Source organism: Pinus tabuliformis, chromosome 4_1, assembly GCF_031772625.1.
Source record: "Pinus tabuliformis cultivar Carrire ecotype Pingquan chromosome 4_1, CPIR1, whole genome shotgun sequence".
Taxonomy (NCBI): domain Eukaryota; kingdom Viridiplantae; phylum Streptophyta; class Pinopsida; order Pinales; family Pinaceae; genus Pinus; species Pinus tabuliformis.
This window is the reverse complement of record NC_142303.1, coordinates 285,812,639-285,838,309: the sequence shown is the minus strand read 5'-3', so window position 1 is coordinate 285,838,309 and position 25,671 is coordinate 285,812,639.

Below are 25,671 nucleotides of genomic sequence, written 5' to 3'. Positions count from 1 at the left end.
TATATGCAGTTGCAGAGAGATATGGGACGAAAGTCCTCGAAGGATTCTGGGTTGTCCTTCTTTGGAATGAGTGCAAGGAAGGTAGAGGTAATAGAATTTTCAAAAAATCATCTGATTCTCGAATCCTCAACTATTCTGAGCAGGTCGTCCCCAATGATGTCGAAGAAAGCCAAGTAGAATTCCATCAACCAACCATCAGGCCCCAGACTTTTATCCTTTTTGAACCATTTTAAGGTGTGTTCCAATTCCTCCATAGTGACTACCTTAATTAATTCATCTCCTACTCCAAGATCCACATATCTGGGAAAGAATTGTGCCACCCTGATGATTTCTACAAGATTTATCTCCTTGGGGGATTTGTATGCACTTTTGAAATGTGAGAAGGCAAGTTCAGGAAGTTGAGGGAAAGTTTTTAAAATTTACCCCTGTTCATTCTGTAGCTTCGATAGGTGTTTATCGCCTTTCTTCCATTGGCGAATTTGTGGTAGAATTTGGTGTTTTCATCGCCTTCCAACATCCAGATGGCTATGCTTCGTAGGTGCCAGGATTCCTCCTTTTCCTTAAGAATTTTAGCTCTCTCTGCATAATGAGAAACCATCCTATCCTTATGTTCTTCTGAGGAGTAGATGCCTCCTCGATTATTCTGAAAAGTGGCAATATCATATTCAATTTTACAGAGAGTTTGATCCTCCTGTAATCTTTTGTTATGAGCCCAAAGTTTGAACATCTTCTTGAGGGCTATAAGATTTTGTATAAATCTTTTGGTACTGCCTTCTCTTCTCCTAGGGGGGTTTTCTCTCCAGAAATCAGAGACCAATTTTTTATAAGAGTCGTCCTTGAGCCAAACAGAGCAGAACTGAAAGGGTCCTTTACGTTTTTCTCGCCCCCTTTCTATTTCCAAGTAAATGGGAAGGTGGTCAGATATTCCACCAGTACCAACCCAGTGTCAGATTTGAAGCCCAAGTCCAAAACCTTTTCTTTGACATGGAAGTGGTCAAGTCTACGAGCCAGACTATCTTTCCCATTCCTGTTATTCCTAGAAGTAGCTTGGGGTTTGGCATAGGGGATATCTATCAGATGGTGGGCATCCAATTTAGATAAAAAGTAATCCGAGAGAGAGTCTCGCTGAGCCTTGTGACCCTAGGATTTAGCATGTCCAATGGAAAAATTAAGGTCACCACCCAGGATTAGGTGATCGGACATAAAATAATTAGAGCTTAGGAGCTTTTGCCAAAAAGCAGGTCTGTTCAGGCACAGGCCATATACATTTAAGATTCGAAAATGTATCCATATTGAGCATGCACCCTAACATATTATTTAAGCAGAATAAGGTTGGGTAGTGTATTGCAATTCAGTGTGTGAGGTTTTCAAGAATGCAATGCTTCATATTTTCTGTATAGATTTTCCTTCTATTTTGTTTCAGGGTTCTTATTTTGTAAGTAAATTTTACTTGATAAATTGGTAAACATGATGAAGAATGAAGATGATTAAGATGAATTTGATGTTGTAAAGAGGAATGAATCCATGATAGGTTTTCTGATGTTGACCTCTCCAAATTAAGAGGGATGTCAAATTATGATATTCATGATGGATACATTGAAGAAGAAATTAGAAAATGAATGAAAGTACTGCAATGTATTGAGGATGTACTGGTGTCGTTGAAGAAATGAAATAAAAAAAGATTATGACTAGTTGCATCTAAATAACTTGATATAAGTGGCATTAGGATGATTGAAAACCCCCAAGTTTTATGTTTACTTGTATGTATATTTGAAAGTTTATTACTAATTGGGGTTTTTGTTTGTCTCTCCATAGACAGGTTGAACACTCTGGGAGCATGCTTGGACAAATGGATATATCTAGTTTATTAGGGAGAGATGAAGCATCTAATTGCTGATTCTTGGGAGGATATAGGGTTGGCCTATGTGTGTTTGATGTCTAGATACCGAAGAGGGAGGGTGGCCTTGGTCTTGGAGCTATGACCTTGGATACACACCTAAATCCATGGATTAATGGTTAGTTAGTAAGCCTGATGGTACCTAAACTAGCCGAAAGCTTTAGTCCATCTTAGTCCCACTCGGATAGATTACCTTGGTCAGGAATCTAGTCTGTAGCACTGAGTGTGTTGAAATATTCTTAGTTCATTTTGGATATCTTCCATGTACCTCTATAGATATAGGTAGTTATGAATACCTCCCTAGTTAAGAGGGAGTGTTGAAGAATGTAGCTAGTGTTAGTATTCATAATTATATTTGAAATGTATTTGTCAAAATAAAGAAAAATAAATCTTATTATTAAATAAATTGGCTTATTAAAGCATGGGTTTCATGCTTGGGTTAATTAATTTAGGTTAGATTCTCCATTGAAAACTTCTAGGGTTTATGTTAAGTGTCCTTGTCCATGTCACAATGTAAAGCACCCTTTCTGGGAATTATTTGTCATGAAAGAAAATTATTTTAATGTTAATTAGTTCAAGGAAGTTTTTTTGGTGTAGGTTCTTAGTCTATCTCAATTGAATTACACAATGGATAGTTCTTGACTGGGTTTCCCTTATATAGGGGTTTTTCCCTAGTTGTGTACCTACATATGGGGTCCTTGATATTCATTTTTTGTTTATGGTAATTGCTTGATGAACTAAGATAAAAGAAGAACATAAGAAAAACAATAATAACTCAAAGAAATCAAAAGAAATTATCAACAAGAGAAAATATTTGTAAATTTTAATATTAGATGATACTTTTATTTAGTTTTCTGAGATTTGCTAAATAAAGATATGTAAAAGATTTGAAATGGAACAAATATTTTATTATGGTAAATATAAATTAGTTTATTAAGTTTGGCTCACCAAATATAATTTTTTATTATGATAAAAAATTAAATTTGTTTATTAAGTTTGTCCCACCAAATATAATTTAAGATGCAAATAATTTCACATAAAAAGAGAGAAATTAAATATATATAATGTAATTAAATTTTAAAAAAATATAAAATAACAATAATATAAAAATAATAATAATATTGGGAATTAAATTTGAGAAATTATATACAAAATATTAATTTAAATAATTAAAAATAATTGAGATTAATTTAAAATATATAATTTAAAATTTATTTTACAAATTTTGTGTTATTAAATACATTTTACACTTTATCCTCGTGAAGAAAAGAGTCAAAAGTAATTGTTATCAATCTTACAAAATAATAAAATAAGGCATATTCAAAAGCATATTTATGAAAGTTTACCAATCAAATTGTCTTCCTACTTTGTAAATAAGAAGGTTTTATATATTAATTTGATGTGTAACTTGAGCTTCAACTTAATATTAGTTTTTTTAATCATATTTTTAATTAAAAGAATTGAAAATTTTCCAACTTCCAATACCCTCAAGAAATAATATTACCTAGAAAACATAGCTATCATATCTAAAGATGTACACTTTCCAAAAAACACCCAAAAGTATACAAAACATGACTAATATAGTTATTTAAGGGGTAGGGTAAGCATTAGGGGATCCATAGAATTGCTATTTCCAAACTAGGCATAGGAAGCATTGAGGGATAGGGCATATTGAATCTTTCTCATTGATCCATAACATCCGTATTTCTAAACTAGCCTCTTTGTTGGCCAATTTACCTTCTTCTTGACTATTTTGTTGGAAAACCTGAAGCAAGTTATAGGGTTGCAATTTGGGAAGGAGAGCTTTGATTTTTGAAAGATATTTTTCTATTTTTCTATTTTTAGAAGAGATCCAACCACTAATAAAAGGTCTCATGTTAGATCTAAGGCTTTTGTGATCCATAATGTGGAATATATGTCTTTCCGATTAATCACATAATTAAAATTTGGTCGATGTTTCGAACCAACTAATGTGATGTCATGTTACTATCTGATTCAAATGCAAAATCACATAATTAGAATTCGGTTGATGTTTCAAACCAACTAATGTGATGTCATGTTACTATGTGATTCAAATGCAATTTTTGATGGTCGTACAAATAAGAGGTGTCATGTTAGATCAAAGACTTTTGTGATCCATAGTGTGGAATAGTTGCCTTTCTGATTAACCACATAATTAGAATTTGATCGATGTTTTGAACCAACTAATGTGATGTCATGTTACTATGTGATGCAAATGAAATTTTGAAAATAAATCACTATTAATAAACTCAAAATTTCATTTTCAATGAGTCCAATTTTGAATTCTATTACCTATAAGATTAGTCTTAGTCTATGGATGTTGTTCTCAATGGATTTTGGAAATTGGACTCCGTTGGAAAATGTGTTTGACCCTATGGGAAAAGCTTAAACAAATGAGAAAATGTACACACATCCATATTGAAAGTGCACCCTAACATACTATTGTAAGGAGCTATGACCTTGGATACACACCTAAATCCATGGATTGATGGTTAGTTAGTAAGCTTGATGGTACCTAGACTAGCCGAAATCTTTAGTCCATCTTAGTCCCACCCAGATAGATTACCCTAGTTAGGAATATAGTCTGTCGCATTGAGTGTGTTGAAATATTCTTAGTTCATTTTGGATATCTTCCATGTACCTCTATAGATATAGGTAATTATGAATACCTCCCTAGTTAAGAGGGAGTGTTGAAGAATGTAGCTAGTGTCAGTCTTCATAATTATATTTGAAATGTATTTGTCAAAATAAAGAAAAATAAATCTTCTTATTAAATAAATTGGCTTATTACAGCATGTGTTTCATGCTTCGGTCAATTGATTATTACAGCATGTGTTTCATGCTTGGGTCAATTGATTTTAGGTTAGATTCTCCATTGGAAACATCTAGGGTTTATGTTAAGTGTCCTTGTCCATGTGACAATGTAAAGAACCCTTTTTGGGAATTATTTGTCATGAAAGAAAATTATTTTAATGTAAATTAGTTTAAGTATTCCTCCTCCACCAAATTGGCCTCATTATAAGTATTTAATCACCTAAGATGACTATATATAAGCAACAACTCAACTCATTTGGAGGGCATCTCACACAATTTTGAATTGAAGTAGCTGGGAAGCAGAAAAGTTGTCAAGTTAAATAAGGAACCTGGAATCAAAGTTTTTGGCTCTCTCTCTCTCTCTCTCAAGTGCGAAGAAATTCTGAAGCTGCATCAAGGTCGAAATTATGAAGTTGTTGCATCAAGGTCGAAGCTGTGAAGCTGCTACATAAAGGTAAAAGCTATGAAGCCACATGAAGATCAAAGTTGTGAAGTTGTTAGGCTGACGATATTGAAATTCCTAGATCGACACTGCAGTCCTATACTTGGGTGAAAGTTTTGTTACTGAAAAGCCAAAATTTCTGGATTATTGCTCAGTTGAAGCTGTTGGATAAGAAGGGACTACTAAATCATCTTATAAGGCTAACTTGGTGGAGGAGGAAGGTTTTTTGGTGTAGATTATTAGTCTATCTCATTTGAATTACACAATGAATAGTTCTTGAATGGGTTTCCCCTATATAGGGATTTTTCCCTAGTTGTGCGCCTACATATGGGGTCCTTGATATTCATTTTTTGGTTATGGTAATTTCTTGATGAACTAAGATAAAGGAAAAACATAAGAAAAACAATAATAACTCAAGGAAATCACAAGCAATTATCAACAAGAAAATATTTAGTTTTCTAAGATTTTTTAAATAAAGGTGTGTAAAAGATTTGAAATGGAACATATTTTTTATTATGGTAAAAAAATAAATTAGTTTATTAAGTCTAACTCACCAAATATAATTTTTTATTATGGTAAAAAAATAAATTTCTTTATTAAGTTTGTCCCACCAAATATAATTTAAGATGCAAATAATTTTACACATAAAAAGAGAGAAATTAAATATATATAATGTAATTAAATTTTTAGAAAAATATAAAAGACTAATAATATTGGGAATTAAATTTGAAAAATTCTAAAAGAAATATTAATTTAAAATAATTGAGATTAATTTAAAATATATAATTTTAAATTTATTTTACAAATTTTGTGTTATTAAACACATTTTATACTTTATCATCGTGATGAAAAGAATTAAAAGTAATTGCTATCAATCCTATAAAATAATGTATGTTCAAAAGCATATTTATGAAAGTTTACCAATCAAATTGTCTTCTTACTTTGTAAATAAGGAAATTTTATATATCAATTTGATGTGTAACTTGAGCTTCAACTTAATATTAGTTTTTTTTTTTAATCATATTTTTAATTAAAAGAATTGAAAATTTTCCAACTTCTAATGCCCTCAAGAAATAATACTACCCAGAAAACATACCTATCATATCTAAAGATGTACATTTTCCAAAAGACACCCAAAAGTATACAAAATGTGACTAATATAGTCATTTAAGGGGTAGGGGAAGCATTAGGGGATCCATAGAATTCCTATTTCCAAACTAGGCATGGGAAGCTTTGAGGGATAGGGCATATTGAATCTTTCCCATTGATCCATAACATCCGCATTTCCAAACTAGCCTCTTTGTTGGCCAATTTGCCTTCTTCTTGATTATTTTGTTGGAAAACATGAAGCAACTTATAGGGTTGCAATTTGGGAAGGAGAGCTTTGATTTTTGAAAGATATTTTTCTAATTTTCTATTTTTAGAAGAGATCCAACCACCATATGGTTAAGGATGACCCTAAAATCACTCATAATTATTAGAACATTTAGATTACTAACATGAGCTAGAAATGAATGCCTCAAGAAGCACATAGGCGTGATTCTTTCATCTAAGTACCCATGGACAAGCATAAAATGTTTCTATAAATCTCTCTAGATGACAAAAAATCCAAATCAAGTGCCCTTAATTGAGTTATTATTATAATAAAGAAATTAAATTTATTATGAAATTAATCTATACATAAACTTGTAATTATTTTTTAAAATTAAATTTTTTATAATAAATTAATTTTCTATATCATAAATATAATGATAATTTTTTTGATTATTTATCATATTTTCCAAATTTTTGTTTTATTACATTTACAAATATATATTTTATTAATTTTAATTGTAAATTAAAAATTTGGATGTATTATATTATTCACTTTATCTAAATTTTTAAAATAAATAAAATAACACAAACAAAATGGAATTTTCAATTATTATTTCAGATATAAGAAATCTTATTTTACATTGCAATTAAATTATTGAGATAAGAAAAAATATTTGATATTCAAATCCTTTCAAACTTAGTTTTAGCCAATTCAATATGGTTGTATCTATTTTTAGTCAACTTGGAAATTGTGGTTTGTAATTTGAATAAAAGTTTTAAGTTATTAAAATTATTGATTTATTTAATTAATATATTTTCAACATTTTATCTTATTTATAAATGGAAAATTTTATTTATTACTTTAGTATTTAAGTCTATTAAAATTTTGAAATTAAATTAAGAAAACTTAGTATAGCTGTAAAATAATATTTTTAGCCAACTCAAGAACCAATATTAATTTGGCTAAAACTAGTAATCTAACTTTGTGAAGCTAAAATTATGATTGATAATATATAGAGAGTTAAGAAGAAGTAAGATAAAGTGGAACAACACAATCTGACTTAATAGTCATAAATCTTGTCATTCCAACTTTGGAATGTCAACCCAATTCAATATAATTAATTACTTTCACAAACACAATAAGAACCAAAACACAGCAACCAAATCACAATTGCTAATTTGACTAAACTTAACAAAGATTCACTCTCTAACTTAGTGGTCATAAATATTGTCATTCCAGCTCTGGAGTGTCAACCCAATTCAATATAATCAATTACTTTCACAAACTCAATAAGGACCAAATCACAGCTGTTAATTTGACTAAACTTAAAAAATAAAAAAATGATAAGGGATGCTTGAACGTACAAATAAAAGGTCTCTTGTTAATGTTAGATCTAAGACTTTTGTGATCCACAGTGTAGAATAGATGTCTTTCTGATTAATAACATAATTAGAATTTCATCTAACCAACGAATGTGATTCATGTTACTATCTGATTCAAATGCAATTTTGATGGCAGTACAAATAAAAGGTCTCATGTTAGGTCTAAGACTTTTGTGATCCACAGTGTGGAATAGATGTCTTTCTGATTAATAACATAATTATAATTTTGTCGAACCAATTATTATGATGTCATGTTTTTTTTTACTGAAGCAAGAGTCGTACCTTCTATTTCATTAAATGTAAAAACAACTTACATAAAATACAATAGTCCCAAAGGAACTATGGGCCAAAGAGAAAACCATCTGCTTACTGCCGAGGGCATCGACCTAAAGGCTTAAACACTGAGCCACGGTCCCTCAAAAAAACTACAAAATACAAAAAATACATTCAAAGCGGAGATCATTTGATCTCCCGTGGGAGATCGGATAGATGAGGCTCAAATCGGGCTAGAAACAATCAAACACTTTAAATTTAGTATTGGACCCGATGAGGAATTAGGGACCAAACTAATAGGATTTCGGGTCAGAATGGGGGGATAACCCTCGAGCATGTAGAGCACGCGAAATCCATCGATACCCACCATGACGCAAAACAAGCCCGGAAGATATTCTTCCCTTGGATCAGCACCATTATCCTTAACTGTCAATCCTCCTCACCAAATCCAATGACGGAGGATAATATCACAATACCTTGTAGATCGGCGATTAACCACTCAATAACCATCCTAGACCCACCAACATACTCACTTGTTCCTGACCGTAGATCCATCTTGCATGATCCAATGGCCGAGGAGCATATCACACGAGCCTAACACACCGATGATTACCGCACGATGAGGGTGTTATTCCTCACCCTTCCTATGCCACGTGTTGCTTGGTGAGTGGAATCACTCTCAACTCCACAAAACCACTTCCAGCTTGAAGGGCATGCAATGAACGATAAACCACCCCGCGAGTGGTATTACTACCACAGAAAGGAAAATGGGGGTTTTAAGGCTACCTGGAAAGCAGGAATTCCATCCCCACACATCATCCCATCTCAGCAGCTGCATGAACTAGTGTAATATGAAAATCCATCTATTTGGTCGATCATCCGAAGAACTGTGTCTGCTCAACAGCTTCCACCTGAAACTTCTGTGTTCGTACTGTCGAGGGTTGAAGAGGCTGATAGTGACCTGCATCCCTAGAATGTTCTTACTTCGAAAAAAACACTTCATAAAGAATCCAAATCAACTAGACCCCACCCTTGTGTCTTTGTTTCGAAACACCATTATGTCCTCATCTGCCTAGTCGTGACATTGTGCCTTTAATCTATTCTGAGGCATCTCAGACCAACTCTGCGCGACTCTGCTTTTGGTACATAGCACTCCTTAATTAATCAATATGTCCACCAATTTATTTGTTGTCCTTCGCACATGGTTAAAACTCACGGTATGTAAGCATCGGAGATGAAGCTGAATCCTTTGAAAGACCTGGAGCATCCTCCATTGTTTTGAGACATTTTACGACTCTGTGCCACAGCTAATTCTCTTAACCGCGTTTATAATTAACTCTGAATCAGCTTCGACAATAACATGAACTGGAGATTATCCTGCTTCAGGAATTCTAAACATTGCTCAAGAGCCATTAATTCTACCATATTGTTAGTGGCTCTTACCAAATGGCAATGGAAAATGAAGAGGAGATAGCCATTTTCATCCCTTAACACCCCTTCAGAGCCAGCAATACCCTGGTTATCTTTGGAAGCCCCATCAATGTTGTATTTTGAAAAACCCTAAGGGGGAGAATGCCAATAATCCTACTTAGTGTCTAGTTTCAATACCTTCCTAGCCAGGCCCTGTGGAATAAGCCTCTGCATACCCAACTTAAGGAGTATCTATGTTTCAGCTTCTGAAGGTTTATTCGTATGGGAAGTTCGCACTATGGTACTTACTGTCTCCTTAAGTTGTCTTAAGATTTGCTCGAAAAGGCGTTGGGTGGAACTTTTCTCATTCTTAAAGACTCTGTTGTTCCTATCTTTCCAGACAATCCATATTATGAAGCTTGGCGTTAAAGCCCAGGCTGAGCCAAGAAATTCATAATCAGAGAAGTTGAATCCCCAATTGTTTAGGGTATTGATAATGCTTCCTTTGTCCCTATTTGTCTGCTGGAAACTAGTGGAAAACGTATCCCACAACTAAGAGGTGAAAATGAAATTATTGAGAAGGTGCTCCATTGTTTCCTCTTGGGCTTCACATAGCTGGCATCTGGAAGGACCCAGAACACCCCTCTTCTGAGTGTTATCCCAAGTCATAATTTTCTTATGATGAACCAACCACATGAAGAGTTTAATCTTCATCCATCCTTGATGTCTCCATATGTTCTGCCAAACCTTGTCCGGTACACTGGAATCTAGCTCAAGGAGTATACGCTTTGTCTTCTTAAGATTGAAGGTGCCTACATTATTGTTGCCCCATCTAAGTTGGTCATGCCCCACTGTCATTAATATTTTCCTTTGTTCCAACATTTTAAGAAGTGCCTCTTCTTTGGCTTTCAGTGGACTGTCTTCCCTGTGATCCATATTCTTCCTGGTTCTCCATTTTCCTTCACTATTGGTTTGATCCCAAAAATCTTTTACCTTAAATAACCCTTTGGTATATGTTTCTTTCTTGAGTTACAGAAGGTCCTCCCTTAACAGTGTAGGTTCTTGCTACCATTTGTCCTCCCAAAACAATGCAAGATCTCCATCTCTAATTTCCTAGAAGTTGTTTTTTGTAATAATCCTCTATTCCCCCAGGCCTTATTCTAGATTTGTGAGCCCTTTATGATGCTATACATCCTTATGTGATCATTATCTTTCCAAGTGCTGGCATATTTTTCTTTCTAGATACTAGCCCACTGCGCCTTTAGGTCTTTTACCCAACGCCACCATAATTTCCCCCCTAAAACTTTACTTAGTGCTTCCAAATCATCCAATCCAAGACCCCCATGTATTTTAGGTTTGCAAATATTCTCCTAGGCTACCAAGGCCCATTTCTTTCTTTCCTCCCCCTTACCCCAAGGAAAGTCTCTTTGAATGGTTCTAAAATATTTCAAAACTCGTTTTGGAGCTAGAAGGGTTGATAGCATGAAGACAGGGATTGATTGGAGAATAGCTTTTGTAAGCACCAATCAACTAGCCAAGTTTAAAGATCTAATGGTCCATTTCCTTGTTTTATCCTGCATCTTATTAATAACTGGCTCCCAAATGTTCTTGTGGAAAGGTTTATTAGTAAGAGGAACTCCCAAATATTTGGAGGGAAGGACATCCCTTTGAAAGCCTAGAATTCTGGAGATATTTCTTTGAATAGCAATATTGGTATTAAAGAAAAAATCTTAGATTTGCAGAGATTAACTTCCATACTTGTAGTCATTGCAAAGTCAGATAGGATATGTTTGTACACTAGAGCTTCTTTGACCATGGGGATTCCCTGCAACATAATATCATCAACAAATTGTTGATGGGTCAAAGCTTGACCAGTCTCAGAAAGTTGGAGGCCTTTGGTATTACCAACTTCTTTCACATGCTTGATAGACCGACCAAGTCCTTCCATCATGAGGATGAAGAGAAAGGGACGGAGGGGATCAACCTACCTAAGGCCTCTGGAAGGAGTAAAATTCTTGGATGGAGAACCATTAACCAAAATTCAAAAGCTGGAAGAAGTTACTAGGGCCATGACCCATCTTACCCAGTTATGATCAAACCCAAAAGCAATAAGGACGCTCCTTATATAGGTCCAATTCAACTTATCGTAAGCTTTGGCTATGTCCAATTGCATAATCATACTAGCCTTCCTATTTCTTGTGAATGAATGCACCACCTCATGTGCTTGAATGATGTTATTGAGAATTTGTCTATGAGCAACAACCTTGGATATTATCTTATATACTACATTGCACAAGGCTATGGGGCTAAACTTGTCTGCAGTCTGAGAATTGTCCTGTTTGGGGATCAGTCAGATGAAGGAAGTATTGAGCACTTTCAAAATAGTTCTATTCAACCTAGAATCTTCCACTACATTCAGAATATCGTGCTTAAAAATATTCCAGCAAGCTTTAAAGAAATCCACATTGAAACCATTAGGGGCTAGCACTTTACCATTCTGAATTTCTTTGATGACCTCACTAACATCCTCTTCTGTCACTGGCCTATTAAGATTGAAATTATCCTCTCTAGTAACCAGTCTAGGAATATGCCCTATTAAATCCTTGACAAACTTCTCTCTGTCTGAAATGGTTTCATGTACTATCCCATGCAAGTGTTGAACTAACACATCTTCTATATAATCATGGGAATTAAGAAGATGACCTCCCTGGTCCTTAATCAAAGAGATCCTATTATGAGATTTTTTCGCAATGGTTGATCTGTGGAAAAATCTAGTGTTATGGTCGCCTTCTTTCAGCCATTGAACTCTAGATTTTTGTCTCCAAAATATTTCCTCTTGCTTACATAAATTCTCCCAATCTTGATGGTGTTTGGTGACTTGATCATTTCTAACTTTATCAAAGCTATCCGTGATAAGGGTTTGATTGAGTTCCTGCATTTTATCTTCAACAGCTTTTTTCACTGCAAAAACATTGCCAAATTCATTCTTGTTCCAATCTTTAAGTTTGATCTTGATGTGCTTTAGTATTTTGTGTATCTGGAACATTCTTGTACCCTAAATATGCAGATCTTTTGTCCACCATTTTGTAATGTTGCTGATGAAATCTGGGTGGGTGAGCCAGATATTCTCAAATCTGAAAGGTCTTTTCTTCGGTGTACCAATGCCCTAAACCTCAAGTTGAATAGGCAAATGGTCCGAGCCTCCAAAGGGGAGAATTCTTGCTATCATTTCCTTGTTCGTGAGCATAAGGTCCTCTAAGATTATGAATCTGTCTAACTTTGAGGCTTCTTGAGACTCTCCTCCTCTTTTATTGTTCTAAGTAAAGAGACCATTACTCATGTCAGTATCAACAAGCTTCATATTATCTATAAAATCTTGAAATGCTTAAGAGTCTCTGCTTAAAGTTCCAGTTCCCCCTTTTTGTCTGAAAGTGATTTGATCATGTTGAAGTCCCCACACAAGATCCATGGTACGTCTACATGTCTGTGTCTAAGCTCCATAACAAAATCTAGAAGCCTGACTTTATCATCCATTCTTTGAGGGACATAAACATTCATGACCAGATAGGTCTCCCTATCTCCCACTAGTTGAATAACCATTGATAAATAATTTCTAGATGCTTCAGCATTTATTATGCCAATCTTTTGGGGGTTCCAAAGAGTAAGTATGCCCCCTGCTGTGTTATCTGCTTTGACTTCTAGAAACTCAAATTTATTGAGCCATTTGTTGCAAATTTCTTTTATTTTTTGAATGAAACATTTAGTTTCCTAGATAAAGATCATATCCGGAGCTTCTTGTTTCATTCTATTACTAAGTATTCTTTGTTTTCTTTTACTCTCTAGACCTCTGATATTCCAAGATGTGAACTTCATTATTAAAGATTCGTAAAGGAGTAGTTGGTTAGATGTTTCATCTTACCTAAATCTATCATTAGCTTTCCACATTCCATCAATAACTCGTTCTATTTTTTCCTGCCTCTTTTCTTTCGTGGGTTTCTAAGTGCTAATCAAGGTGTGATTTTCATAGTTTTCACACCTTCGTTGCCCTGCCTTTGGATTTTTTCTTTGCCTTTCCAGCCCTTTAGCCTGAGTTTTCCATAGGAACAACTGTTGTACTCTATTGAACTCTTCTTGCGGTAATGAGTCTACCCCACCCATGGTCCCCTGTTTCAAGAACCCTTCCAGATCTAGGTGTTCCCTGTCAAGAATCTCTTGCAGTTCACGATCCTCCATTTCGATCTCATTCTGGGTCATTTCTTGGTCCATCTCTAGTTCTGCATTACTCAGCATAGTGTCTTTCTATTTGTTAATATCCTATGTTTGTGCACTGTCTTCTTCTTTTTCCTTCCCCATTAGGCTTCCTTCCATTACTTGATCTACTTTTGTTATCTCTTCTTCTTCTTCAAGTACTTGGAACCTATTAAAACTAACTTGTTTCCCTTCTACTTGATTTTGCTTTGGCCCCCTCTTGCCCCTTTTTCCTCTATGTACCACTTTGTGAAAGTCTTCAGTATCTTTCATTGTGGTTGCTTTACTTATGTTCTCTATTTTATTGAGAGGGCAGTCTCTAAATAGGTGCCCATGCTCATGGCAGTTCCGACATATAAAAGTAATATGTTCATAGTCTACTATTTGCACCCATTCTTCATCAAATACTTCCAAGATGACCTCATCCGCAAGATCTCCAGAGAGATCCATCTCCACACATATTCGTGCGAAGGAAGTGTACTTTCCCCTTCTGGTGGCCTCAGAAGCTTTCACAAAAAACCCTAATTTGTTTCCTATGACAAATAATGATTCTGTTTGTCAGTAATCAAGAGGTAGAGAGTATAATCTTACCCAGACTGGGACCGAAGTGAAAGTTTCTCGCTCCAAGGAAAAATTCGTTATCCATGATCGCATATAGAGGCCGGCTACTACATAGAAGTAGGGCCATCCTTCAAACACCCTATCTTTATCCTCGATATTTGTAAAGACCACAATGAAGAACCCTTTGACCCAAGATGTAGGTCAATGCTTCCTTTTGGTTTCCAGTTGTATTTAATCCATGGCTGTAAAGCCTTTTCAGTGGCCATAATCCCATGAATTTACAAATGATAGCATATGTCTGCATGTGGTCCCTGTGCGCCTGCAGAGCAGTATCATTTAAAACTACTCTGGGTGTGACCTCAACTTTGGGTTTACATGGTCCCTTTTGTTCTTTTTTTTTGCTCCCTATTCCTTGTCTTCTTCGTCATTATCTTTATTTTTGTCATTCTCCCTTGACTTGTTTAAGTCTTGCTCCTCTTCCATGTTCCTTATCCCTTCACCTGAAGGACCTCTGAAACTCTCTATTGGTTTCTTACCTCGGCTAGCCACTATCTGCCTATAGGAGGGAGTGGAGCTCCCTTCTTTGCACCCTTCCATGGAGTTCAACATCTGTAGACGCACGAAAACCCTAGCTCTTCAGCCCTCCTACTGCCATCTCAATTAATACCTGATGATCAGAGTTTCTGAATTATCAATAATTATCAAAGGGACAAAGAGGATTCCTCTATTCTGATGTCATGTTACTATTTGATTCAAATGCAATTTTGATGGCCATACAAGTAAAAGGTCTCATGTTAGATCTAAGACTTTTGCGATCCATAGTGTGGAATAGATGTCTTTTTGATTAATCACATAATTAGAATTTGGTCGATGTTTTAAACTAACTAATGTGATGTCATGCTACTATCTGATTCAAATGCAAAATCACAAAATTAGAATTTGGTGGATGTTTCGAACCAACTAATGTGATGTCATGTTACTATGTGATTCAAATGCAATTTGGATGGCTGTACAAATAAAAGGTCTCATGTTAGATCTAAGACTTTTGTGATCCATAGTGTGGAATAGATGTCTTTCCGACTAATCACATAATTAGAATTTGATCAATGTTTTGAACCAAATAATGTGATTTCATGTTACTATCTGATGCAAATGCAATTTTGAAAATAAAACACTATTAATAAACTCAAAATTTCATTTTCAACGAGTCCAATTTTGAGTTCTATTACCTATAAGATTAGTCTTAGTCTATGGACGTTGTTCTCAATGCGTTTTGGAAATTGGACTCCAATGGAAAATGTGTTTGACCCTATGGGAAAAGCTTAAACAAATGAGAAAATGTACGCTCATCGATATTGAAGTGCACCCTAACATACTATTTGGTTTTCTGTACTGAAATTCCTACAGGATTGCACATGAAATCCTACAGGATTGCACATGAAATCCTACAGGATTGCACAGGAAATCCTATAGGATTGCACACAAGATTCCTACAAGATACATAGAGGCAGTCTACAGGATAGGCTGAGAGGATTTTCATATGGGAATACTCAGGGGTTGACCACAACAAACATTATGAAGAGGTAGGCTCTATAATTACATTCCTGTTTCCAATTAATTGATCAAAAAATCCTCTAGTTTGAGTGAATTTGGCAGCTATGCAAGAGAATTGTGCACACAGTCATCTAGGTTTTTCACTTCTGCATTTGAAAATTGTATCAACCATCTCATCTCCTCAAAACCTCACCAACCAAGATGACAAGAGGGTTTAATAAGAGGGATCCCACCATCACTGTGAGAATCCAACAACACCCTTAGGTACTAGAAATCTTCACAAGCCATAATTGGATGGGGTTTTCCAAAAAATTAAGGGGGTATGATGAGGAGGTGGCTCGAGATTTTGCTCTCTCCCTCATTCCACTCAGCAGAGTCCATGCCACTTTTGTTGTAAGAGGCCTCTCCATAGAACTCACCCCTGAACTCATCAACAGAGTTAGCACACTTCCCCTAGGAGTACCATGGAGGAAGGAAAACAAAGGAGATAGCCAAGTTGCCAAAAGGAAATTCCTTTTAGAAGGTGAGGAACCCATTGAGGACAAAAATGGAGTAAGGAGAGAAAGTCTGCCATATCCCAGGAATGAGGTAAGATACCAACTTATCAAATACATTTCATGTGAAGGCAGGTATAGTGTTGTCTATGGCTATCATTTTAGGCTTCTTGAAGAATTGAGATTTGGAGCAGAAACACCCCCTCACCACAGGGTTAGCATACCATACTTCCTGCTGCAATCACTAATAAACTCAAGCATCAAAGTGTAAGAGGGAAATTCCCAACAGTTAGCTCTCCATGGGTTAATTAGAATCCTTATAGAAGATGCCCTCCAAAACCTCAAAATTCCTATACAATGGCTGTTTTCAGAGACATGTGGGTAGAGAAAGACATCAAAGCTCTCGCATATGATGTTAGTCCTATAGTTAGTGAAGAGGAAGAGGAAGATATTGAAGCAAAGGAAGAAGAAGTAGATAAGGAAGAAGAATAAATAGAAGGATATGAAGATGAGATGGATGAAGAAGAAGATGAAATAGAGGGAAATGAGGAAGACGAATAAGAAGAGGAGAAAGAGAAGGAGGATGTTAAGGAGGAAACTGATAAAGATGATGAGGATCTACAAGAGGAAGAAGAAAGGAAAGACATAGGTGAAGAAAGCAATGGGAAAGAGGGGGAAGAAAACAAGGAAGATTCACCTAGGGTGTCTCTAGAACCCACTGAGAGAGAGGAAACAACTTCCCTCACTATGCTTAGTACCCCCATTGAGAAAAAATGAAAAATACAAAGGCAGACCCCCTTATATTTCAGGACAAGGAAAAGAAAAAGAAACCCCAAACACCAACCAAAATTCCCATTGTGATTGAAGACTCACCTAAAAAAAGGAGAAAATGCCTTCCCCTAAGTCTCCTATCACCTATGTGAGAACTCCTATGACTAGATCAACCTCCTCCAAGGGAAAATCAATCTTACAGGATACACAGCAGAATCTATAGGAAGTAGAAGCAATCCTACATGATACTTTGTTGAACCTACAAGAGACACAAAAAATGGAAAATGAGGTAGGCCAACAACAAGGAAGTAAAGAAGAGGACCCAAAGTCAAAATAACCTAGCCCCCAGCCTAACCTTGACTTCTACTACAGATTTACTGAAGGAGGCAGGGTCATACCTAAAACATTTGCTATTCCACTTTTCTTCGAGCTTGAGATGGAGAGAGCCAGAACTTACCGATGGATGCAGATCATGAAATCCAAGGGGGTGGAAGACGTTGGAAACATGGAAAATAATCTCAAGGAGATGGGAAGATAGCTAAGTAGCTTGAGAGATAGAGAGGCCATAATGAAAAATAAACTAGAAATAGAAAATGCATGGTTGAGAGGACAACTCCAAGAAAGAGAGAATCAATTGGCATGTATGGCCAGTCTCTCTTTGGAAGCAATCCAGTGTAGGATGCCAACAAAATCTTATGCACTATACCTCAAAGAACAGTGGCTGCAGTTCTAGATTAACACCATAGCACAGAGACACACCATGCCATTTCATGACTATAGGCAGTTCATTGATCTTTGTGATCATAGCACAGTAAAAGATAGGGCCAAGATGTCTGAGCTTTATTTGCAAAACATGGCCTTAATTACATGAATGTATGTGACCCTAATGGCAAGCTAGGACATTTATAGTTGATGGCTTTGGCATCATTGATGAACCATGAGAAATCAGGGGTTGCAAAGATGAAGAAGGTATTGGCAAGAGAGAAAACTGAACCTCTTATGATCATAGTTGAACAATCAGATTCAATGGCCCTCATCAATACCCATAATTTGATTGCAAATTATCCTTAGCTTTCGCCTAGATATCTTGTTGCCCAAGAGAAAGAAATTTCACATTTTGAGGACATGTTCAGTCTGTTAGGGGATGATAGAATACATGCTTTCCTGAGGAGATGGAACACATTACCATACATCTTAAAGATAATAGAGTACCACTCTCCTCAAATATTGAGAGAAGAACTGAACAAGACACCCATGTACAAGAAATATATGTAAGGGCTGAAATTCAATTGGATTGGCCTAAAACTTATTCCACCACTACTCTTAGGAATGCTAGAAGGAAGGAAGGAAGAAGAAGAAAAGAGGAAGTGGGAGGAGGTAGAAAGGAAAGCAAGCTTCTATGAACAAGAAGAGGAAACCACAATAGAGGTATGGGATGTCAGGGTGGCCACTAGAGCTATGAAGGATATGGATATTAATTGAGTTGCTGAGATGATGAGAAACACTTTCAGTACGGGGGTGATGATGAGTCTCATCATTGAGTAATTATATGGACCTTAATTCACCTCCTAGCCTAGTCAAACCAAATTTTCTCACAACTTATTACATGTTTTTGATTATATTTTGTTTATGAGATGAGTTAGAGTTGGATATTATGTCTAGCGGACTAATATGCATTGAATGCAGGATTGAAGGAGAAAATCAAGGAATTTTGGCAAATACTAAGGTTAAAACTCAAATGGGACAAGGGAGAGGGATTGTAGGAGGCAAATCCTCCTCATTTACTTCTCCCCCGTTAAAATCTTCCTCCATCCATCACACTAGCTCCGAGTGAAAGCAACCAAGCCATGAGGATTAGAAGGAAGCCGAGCAAGTGAAAGACAAAGAGCTCGTTTATCTCAAGTTCAGGAGCTGAGCCTCCCTAATTTTAAGGAAGTAGTTGGAGACTACAGTTATATAAGTAGAGAGGCATAGAGCCTAATTAGGATTCAAATTTTTGTTGTAAATCTCTAAGCTATTTTTGAGCTCTAGACATGTGAAAGTTTTATTCATGTAATTTTTTGTTTTGGTAATAAGAATGAGTTTTCATTGCAAGTAGTGTAGATTGGATTGGTTGTTTATTAGTTTCCTTCCATTTGTGCCTTACCTCAGTAGCAGGTTAGCAGGGATAAAAGGAGTACCAAAAGGTTTTCAGTGGGTTTCTTGGCCTCATTTCCTCCCTTTGGGATCACAATTTGAGGAAAGGACCCTTATGCAGTGCCAAAAACACCGATTTCTATTTCTTGCGTAAGCTTTAGAGGTTACTGTATTTAATTTAGCATTTAATCAATTTTTCAAAGTAAGATTTCATTTCCATCTCTTCTATATTCAGTCTTGCATTAGATCTCATCATGCTTTCATTTCTTTCAGCAACTTTCCTCATGCATAATGTAGGTATTTAGGTCATTAATTCTTATTTTCTAGTTTATGAGAATGCTTCTTGTTTGAATAGCTTTGTGGGAATTATACATGTTTATGCAGAGCAGGTGCTTCAGGAGGAGACAAATAGTTCATAGCCAACAACCACCTTCCACTCCATCCACCATGGTCATTCCTTGTTTTCACCATCACCTTCACTAGTTTTCATCATTTTTCATAGAAATTCTTCCAAGCACATTGAGCGAATCCAACCATCATCTATCTTTGTTTTTGATTTCTGAGTGATCGTAGACCTTTACTCACTTCATTCCACCCATATACCTCCTTCTCGCAGCCTTCCATCACTTCCATCACCTTCCATTTTTCTCTTGGCTATATCATATACATTTACAGGGAATCTTGTAGGTTTCTAGTACATCTTGTAGGTTTTCCTGAAATGGCTTGTTTTGAGGCCGAATTGAGGGAAAAAATCTAGAAGTCACAAAAATCCTCCCAAGTGTCTCCCACACCCTCAAACCATCTCCTAACTGTTCCAAACATCCTCCAAAATCCTTAATTCACCTGCCACATCGCCAAAAGGAACCAAAAGAAATTAGTTTGCATACATGATTTTGCATGAAAAGACAAAAAGACAAAAATAGATTTATTTCAGTCCCTTTACTTGCACATTAGTGATGTTTGATGCTTCTTACTTCCATGCTTAGATAGTAGCATTTGGTTCATGATAATTTAGCATTATTGCAAAGCATAGTTTCTTGGCAATTAATTTAGGAAACGATGTGATTTAGGTTTGAATTTCGATCTTTTCCATTATTATAGTAGAATAGCTCTCCCTAGAGAATATTTCCCTTTCTTCCATCAAGAAATAAAGATTTTTATGACTCCATAGCAGTCTAGCTTGAAAACCCTAGTGGTCTCTCGCTAGCTGAACCGTGACAAAAGGAAGATTGATCATTGTTACTTGTGTATACAACACTCTGACCTCCAAGTTTGTACAAACCCCAGGTTGACAAAGTAAAGTTGGTAGCCCAGGAGTTGCAGTATTTTTGTTACAATACTACCGCTCATCACATAGTCATTTATCCAAGCCTTCAATGACCATTGTTTCTCTTCACGAAGAAAACTACTCAGTTTTACAAACTTTTTCAATGCAATTGCAACGTTATTCAAAGTGTCAACCTTTACCAGCAACATCTTTGTGTCTTTAACCATATCCCTCACAAAGTGATACTGAAAATATATGTGTTTTCTCTTCGACATGGTTCTTTTCTAATAAAATTGCACTTTGGCTATCATAGTTTATCCTTATAGCTCGACGTACCAACCCCATATTTGAACACAATCTTTTCCTCCAAACTTCTTCTTTGATTGCATGATTGGTTGCCATGTACTCATCCTCTTTAGTTGAAAGTGCCACTACAAACTCTCACTTGCTCATCTAACTGATTTCTCCTCAAAATAGGTTAAACACACACCCACTTGTATATCTTCTCTGATCTAGATCTCCAACCAAGTCAACATCAACAAAGACATGTATGTCCAAAACTCTGTCCAATCCTGGTATTCCTTGATAACACATACCATAATCACTAGTGCTATGCAAATACCTGAAAACACGCTTCACTGTTGTCTAATGCTCCTTCCCTATTTCTGAAATAAACTTGCTCGAAACTCCCATTGCATGTGTAATGTCTGGTCTGGTATATACCATTAGGTAAATCAGGCTACCAACTTCACTCTCATATGGAACACAACACATGTCCTCTTCCTCTTCTTGTCTCTTGGGACATTGTTCAGTAGATAACTTTACACCTACAAGAATGATAACCTTAATTTGTTTATTATTGTTCATATTGAACCTCTACAATATTGTCTTAGCATACTTTCTCTGGTTTAACTAGAGCTTCTCTTTTCCCGATATCGTTTAATTTCCATACCCAAAATATTATTTACAACACCAAGATCCTTCATGTCAAATTTAGAGGACAATTGGGTCTTCAAATCTTGGATAATTTCTTTTTTATTTCCAATCAACAACATATATTTTTTTTGCTAAAGCAAGGGTCGTTCCTTCTATAACATTACATCAAAAATATTTTACATAGTTTACAACCGTCCACCAGGCACTATGGACTCAGAAAAAAAAGTGCTAATCGCCTAAGGCATGTCCCCCCAACCCAACACATATAACCTCCGAAACTTTTGGGATACAAATAGTGTTTGTGCTAAAAGAATAGTCGTACTTTTGAGAATCCTTACATTTACCCATGCAATCGCTCACCAAATATGCCTCTTTAATTGTGACCATCCATTCCACTTTCTCAATCCGGCGGTGGAGGAGGATATCGCCTCGAGAAGGCACACAGTGATTAACACCCCGACCCCACAAAACTGCACAATCATTCTTGATCATTGATCCATACCATGAAATCTAATGGATGAGAGAGATATTCGTGGGTCAAGGGTACCGAACTTTAGTGTGCGATATGGGTGGTTTACGATCCCGGCCACCCACCACGTGTTGGAAGCTGTATGGAATTTCTTCCAAATCAGAAAAACTGCTTCCTGCTTAAGAGGGGTGTGATCAACCACAAACCACTCGGTAAGTGGTTTTGCCTCCTAAAAAGAGAAATAAGGGGTAATACAACTGCCAAAAAAGACCGGATTCCCATCCATCGCCTTCTTGCCACTACTCCTGAACTTGAACCCATGATAAGTGTTGAATCTGCCCTCTTGGGCGGCCACCTACTAACCTGAGAAATATGTCCAACAAACACTAAGGATTTCTGAAGCTGAAATTACTAGTGCTGTTGAGGCTGACCAGGGCCTGTCTCTCACCAAAGACATGTTTGAAAAAAATTAGTGAAACATACAGAGAACTAATCATTGAGACCTTGCCTCTATAGCTTTGTTTTGATACACTTCTCTATCCTCTTTCGCTTGGTTGTGACAGAGCAATTTTAGATTGTCCTGAGGCAATACTTGCCATACCATTGAAACTTTGCATTCATTATAGTTCACACCTTGGTTTGCCAATATATCCGCTAGTTTTTTGGCCTTTCTACGCACATGGTTGAATCTTACCGTGCATAGACCTTGAAGGTGACCCTAAATTCTTTGGAATACCCGGATTAACCTCCAGTGTTTTGAGACTTTCTCTGGCTCTATTCCACAACTGATTCTCTTGACTGAGTTAATGACTAACTCAGAGTCTGCTTCTATAATCACATTTAGGTAGTTATCCTGCTTTAGAAATTCTAAACATTGTTCCAAAGCCATCAATTCGGCCATGTTTTTGGTGGATTTTCCTAAATGATAGTGGAATAGGAAAAGAATGCTTCCATCTTCATCTTGTAGAACCCCTCCAAAACCCGCAAATTCCGGGTTGCCTTTTGAAGCTCCATCTATGTTATATTTTAAAAAACCTTTTTGGAGAGGATGCCAGAACTCCTTCTCAGTTTCCCTTAGGATAACTTTCCTATCCAGGCCTTGTGGAATGAGCCCCTGCATACCCAACTGCCTGAGAATTCTCTTTTCAGCCTCTGAGGGAGGATTTTTGGGGAGATTCCTCACTGTGGTGCCAACCATCTCCTTAAGCTGTTTTAAGATCTACTCAAACAGATGAAGAGAGTGATTCTTTTCATTTTTGAAGATTCTCTTGTTCCTTTCTTTCCATACATTCCATATAATGAAGCTTGGCATAAGAGCCCAAGCAGAGTTAAGAACTTGATTATCTGAAATATTTCTTCTCCAACTACTTAGGGTGTTAATGATACTCTCCTTGTCCCTATTGGTCTTTTGGAAAATGGTGGCAAATGTATCCCATAACCTGGATGTGAAAGTGCAAATATTGAGAAGATGTTCCATTGTCTCCTCTTGGGTTTCATAGAGCTAGCATCTGGAAGGCCCCAGCACACCCCTCTTCTTGATATTGTCCCAAATCAAGATTTTCTTGTGATGCACCAACCACATGAAGAGTTTGATCTTCATCCAACCTTGGTGTCTCCATAGGTTCTGCCAGATCCTATCCGAAACATGGGACTCCAACTCAAGGAGAATAAATTTTTCTTCCTTAATATTAAAGATTCCTTCTTTGTTGCTGCCCCATCTTAATCGGTCCTAACCCCCAGTTACTAAAATCATCCTTTGTTCCAATATTCTCCTAAGAGCCTTTTCTTTTGTTTTCAGGTGTCTATCATCCCTGCAATCTATGTTTCTCCAAGTTCTCCATTTTCTTGAATTGTGAGTGTGATCCCAAAAATCTTTTACCTTTATTAAACCTTGGGTATCTGTCTCATGCTTAAGGCCCCAAAATTTCTCTTTTAACAGTGTTCGTTCTTGTTGCCATTTATCCTCCCATAATAGTGCTAGATCTCCCTCTTTGATTTCCCAAAAAAAAATTCTTTGAACTAAGCCTCTGTTCTCCCAGGCCTTGTTCCAGATGGATGAGCCCCTTATATTTCCAGACATCCTTATGAGATCAGTATATTGACAAGATTTGGCATATTTTTCTTTCTAGATACTTGCCCATTGAGCCTTTGGATCTTTAACCCAACGCCACCATAGTTTGGCCCTAAAACATTGCTGAAAATCTCCTGATCATCCAAGCCTAGGCCCCCTAGGTTTTTAGGTTTATAGATCTTTGCCCATGAGACTAAGGCCCATTTATTTCTTGTCTCCTCCTTTCCCTAGATAAAGTCTCTTTGGATGTTTCTGAATTGCTGCAAGACTCCTTTTAGAGCTGGGAGAGCTGAGAGCATGAAAACTGGGATTGATTGGAACACCGTCTTTGTAAGCACCAATCTACCAGCCAGATTTAAAGATCTGATGGTCCATTTCTTGAATTTATCCTGCATCTTATTGATCAACGGTTCCCAAATGATCTTATGCAAAGGTTTTGTAGTTAGAGGAACTCACAAATACTTAGAAGGGAGGGAATCACTTTGAAAACCTAGAATTTTGGAGATATTTATCTGAATAGCAATATTGGTATTAAGAAAAAAAAAATTATTTGGAAAGATTAACTTCCATGCCTGTAGCCATGGAAAAGTCATTCAATATTTGTTTATATGCTAGAGCCTCCTTGACTGTGGGGATACCCTGTAACATGGTGTCATCTACAAATTGTTGATGAGTCAATACCTGTCCATTCTCCTATAGTTGAAGGCCCTAGATTTTACCCGTAACTCTAGCATGCTTCATAGATCGACCAAGTCCTTCCATCATGAGGATGAAGAGAAAGGGAGAGAGCGGATCTCCCTATCTGAGGCCTCTTGAAGGAAGAAAAATCTCATAGGGAGAGCCATTAACCAGTATTGAAAAGCTGGATGAAGTCACCAGGGCCATGACCCATCTGACCCAGTTATGATCAAAACCAAACGCAATAAGAACTTTCCTGATGTAGGTCTAATTCACTTTATCATTTTCTTTGGCTATGTCCAGTTGCATGATCATTCTAGCTTTCCTCTTGCTAGTTAACGAGTGAACCACCTCATGAGCTTGAATGATGTTATCTAGAATTTGTCTGCCTTCTACATAACCAGATTGTTCCCCTGAAACTAGAGTAGGAAGCAGAGGTTTGAGTCTGTTGGCCACTACCTTGGATATTATCTTGTAGACCACATTGCATAAAGCAATGGGTCTATACCTTTCTGGTGTTTGAGCATTGTCCTGTTTAGGTATCAAGGAGATGAAGGAGGTATTGAGCACCTTCAAAATAGTTCTGTTCAACCTAGAATCCTCCACAACACTCAAAATATCATGTTTAACAATATTCCAGCAGGCTTTAAATAAATCCACATTGAAGCCATCCGGGCCTGGTGCTTTGTCTTTTTGCATATCTTTGAGGACCTCACTAACCTCCTTTTCAGTGACTAGCCTGTTAAGATTGAAATTCTCCTCTCTGGAAACCAGCTTAGGTATATGTCTGGTCAAGTCCCTAATGAAATGTTCTCTTTCTGGATTGTTTTCTTGAGCTATGCCTCAGAAGTGTTGAACTAACACAGCTTCTATATCCTCATGGGATTGTTGAATCTGCGCATCCTCCTTCTTGATCGAGGAGATCCTGTTGT